Genomic DNA, 3,712 nt, shown 5'->3' with positions numbered 1-3,712 from the left:
TGAGCCAGATGTTTTATAAATTCTCTCCTAATCTTCATATTAACCATTAAAGATGGGTATTAATATCCTTCTTTGAGGTTAACTGATTTGACCCAGATCACACAATAAGTGGCAGAGTGGGATTCAAGTTCAGGTCCGAGTGACATCAAAGCCAGATCTTAACCACTATATTATATTGCCAATATTTCTTTTGCTGATTTGTAATTTTTGGACCTGAAGCCCTAACTCAGGCTGGAGCCTGGGGCCCTATTCTAGGAGAGGAAGAAATATGGGCTCACAGAGATTGTTGTCTGTTATCAGTCCCTTCTGGCAGGGGGATACAGGATCTGCCCAAATGCAGACGGGTTCTGAGCCAGGCTGCAGATACAGGCGATCCTCTGAGCCAGGCTGGGAAACGCTCCAGATGAACCGCCAGACTTCTGTGTCTGAAGCTCAGAGAGATAAGGAAGAATCTTGGGTGGCACCCTCAGAGACAAAGCAATTCTGCAGGTTTAGAATGTGCTGAAATCCAGGCAAAATACGAAAGTCGTAAAATATATGAAGAGGGGAATTGTGTGAGAATCAATCAACTCTCTGTTGGTGATTCTGCTTGCAAAATGATTCACTGCACTCCTTTCTCTTCCTAGGCTGGATGATTTTGAAGTCTGAGGCTCAAAACCCCCAAACCCTGATCCAGTCTTCTTGCCACTTTCTAATAACCCATGTTCCACGTCTCAGAGCCACCTTGGTCCCTCTCACCCTTTTCAATTTAGTCACATTTTTCCATAAATGTCTATTATCAATTTTGTGCCATAGAGGCAAAGGCTCTGACCTCAAGTTACTTACAGGGAAAGAAGACATTACAAGTGTACAGATAATTATTTAATGAGGACTGTGATACCTGCCAGAAAGGGGAAAGTAATATTCAATGGGAGTGTATCCCTAGGGAACTAGATCTAACCTGAAGGTTCATATTCAGATAATCCCACTGCCATTTGCCTTTCTCCTTGTCATCTTCCTCCTTACAATCCCCTTTATAACAATGGCATCTCTGTTGCATCCCCATGTCACAGCCTTGATTCAGACCCTTGCTACCTCTGTACCTGTCTTCTAACAGATCCCCCTGCCTTTTTTGTCCCTCCCACTGAAGCCCATGCTCTACCCCGCAGTTAGAGTTACATTTCTAAAATGTAATATGACCAACTCCTCCTTGCTTTCACATTAAGGTGTTACCTCTCATCTGGCACAGCTTGCTCAACCTTTCTCTTCACCCTCATCTCCTATTCTTCTCCTATAGGAACCTCTCACCTGAGCTAGTCATAGACTCCACCTCCACTACTATTAACTCATGTTTGCTCTTCAATGTTCTCCCCACCCATCACAGCCCAGGAAATGACTATTCTGAATTCCAGGCACTTATTAGCCATGTATCTGATGAGAGCCTACCATGGATGAGAAACTAGGCAAGATCGGTGAGGAGGAAAAAGCTAAAAGCCAATAGTCAGCACTTCTGACGACTGCCCCAAATGGCAACACCTGTTTCCACATTAGATCGTAAGCTCCATGAGGCCAGTGAGAGAGTCTGACCTGTCCCCTCACATACTCCTCCTTGTGCCTAGTGCAAGGTAGCATGGTGCCTAGCACAGAGGAAGAACTCAGTATTTCTTCAGTGTATAAATAAATGAATAAATAAAAGTGATAGATACTGCTCTTAAACTGCCTTCCACTGGAGTTAGAAGTACATGTGGTTAGACTCCTTAAAAGATGAGAAGTTCCTTAGGGGCCGGGGTGTGACTTAACTCATGTGTGTGCTCTTTACAAAGAATCACTTTACAGTGTGGTTTCGTATAGGTTATTGCTTCTGTTTCTCATTTTAACCCCACACATCATTATCCCCATTTTCTTCGTTTCTTTCTTCTCTTTCCTGTTTCCTCCTCTCTTTCCCCTTCCTCTGGGATGCATGTCTAGGTATTTCCTGTCTCTAAATTCAGAAAGAGATTTAGGGCTATGTGTAGAGCTGTTTACAACGAGGGCCAGAGAGGATATTTGCCATAGGCTTCACATACATGAAGCACTCAAATATAACCATTTGATGTTATGTTTGAATAAAGTTAAAGCTTTTGTGTTGTATGTGTGTGTATGTGTGAGAGACAGTGTTTTTGTTAAATGTAAATATTTAAAATATACATTTTCTTGGTACCATATTTTGTCGTGTAGTCATTTTTCTTTTAAACATACTGGAAACCATAAAATTTAAAAAGGCCCAGGTTCAACCAAGTTGGGTAATCTGGCCAATCTAATCTCTAGTTAAGTGCCCAAGCCAGGAATGGAACCCAGGATGTCTCCCCATCCAGAGGCATCACCTTCTCGAAACTGTGCCAAATGTTATTTTGGTATGGTCTATGGTAAGGGTTAAATTCATGGGATTTCATCAGATAGGTGTGTTATCTTCAAAGTTCCAAGTAACTCTGTGACTTCAGCAAGTAATTCAGCTTCCTCTTTTGAAAACTGGAGGCCATAATGGTACCTTCCACAGCGCGTTCCTATTAGGATTACATGAAAATGTTCTTGAAGCATTCAGCACAGGCCTGGAACGTTGTCAGCACGCAGTAAATGGTAGCTGTTATTATAAGAACTGTATTCGTTGAATGAGTGACTTTGGCATATAACGCCTGCATTCAACTTGAAGCTTGGAGCGGTCACAGAAGCTCAGCTGAAGGAGTGGGCACGGTAGCACTCGCCAATTTTTTCTGGAAATAAATCTTTGTGGGAGGATAATCACCGGTTGGAAAGTGTGAGGCTTGAAGGAACAAAGCTCCGATCCCAGACCCCGGGAGCGCGGAAGCGAAGTCTCTCTCCCCCGCCGGCTGCAGCCGCCGAGCGGAACGTCCCCCGGACTGAGTGGCAGGCGGCAGGACACGCCCAGCTCCGGGCGAGGCGGCCTCAACCAGCTGGGTTTTAACGGAGTGGGGCAGGATGTTCTCTAATTCCGCTCATCTTATTCTCGGGGACCACACCCAGCGCGCGGGGAGGAAGGACTGCAAAACCGCGGGGCGGAGGCTTCCGCGCGGCCCCAGACCTGACCATCTATGGTCACAGAGCACGCGAAACAAACAGGAAGTGGGGCGAGCCTCCACCTTCCCAGCCCGGAGGTAGAGCGAGCGGAGCGATGGCGGGCACGCCCAGAAACCCAGGGCTGAGCCCACGCGCCCCACCGACCCACCCCCTCCCCCGCCACGCCAGCCTCCGCAGGTACCCCCAGAACACTGTCCAGACCAACGGCCTTTCCAAGTCACAAACGGGGAGACTGAGGTACGCACGCCCAAAGAGGCGGAGCTTAGCTTCGCTCTCCTTTAAAGCAGACGATTGCCCGGGATTCCCGCCCTCAGAGAAGCCTGCCTCCTGGTCCCTTCAAGACCCCTTCCCGACCGCTAGGCCGGTGCTCTGCCATTGAGACCGCACTGATAGGAGCACTAATTAGCCACTCACCTGTCCTCCTTCTCCGGAGGTGGAGCTTAGCCGGTAATTTGGGCCCTTCATTGGTCCGGACGACTCGGCTCCCGCCACTGGGCGGAGAGGCGTGGCCTCCCCTTGAGCACGCTCCCCGGGCCGCTCTCGCTTTGGGGGCGGGACTCTCTCCCATGTGCCCTCAGGGCTAGCGAGGATTCTCCCTTCCGGGCGTGGAGAATAGGGGGCGGAGCCACGAGCGGGGCGGCCAGACTTCCTTCCCGGT

This window comes from Ursus americanus, chromosome 33, assembly GCF_024610735.1.
Source record: "Ursus americanus isolate L20-20 chromosome 33, mUrsAme1.1.p, whole genome shotgun sequence".
In the NCBI taxonomy this organism is placed as follows: domain Eukaryota; kingdom Metazoa; phylum Chordata; class Mammalia; order Carnivora; family Ursidae; genus Ursus; species Ursus americanus.
Note: the sequence above shows the minus strand (reverse complement) of the source record.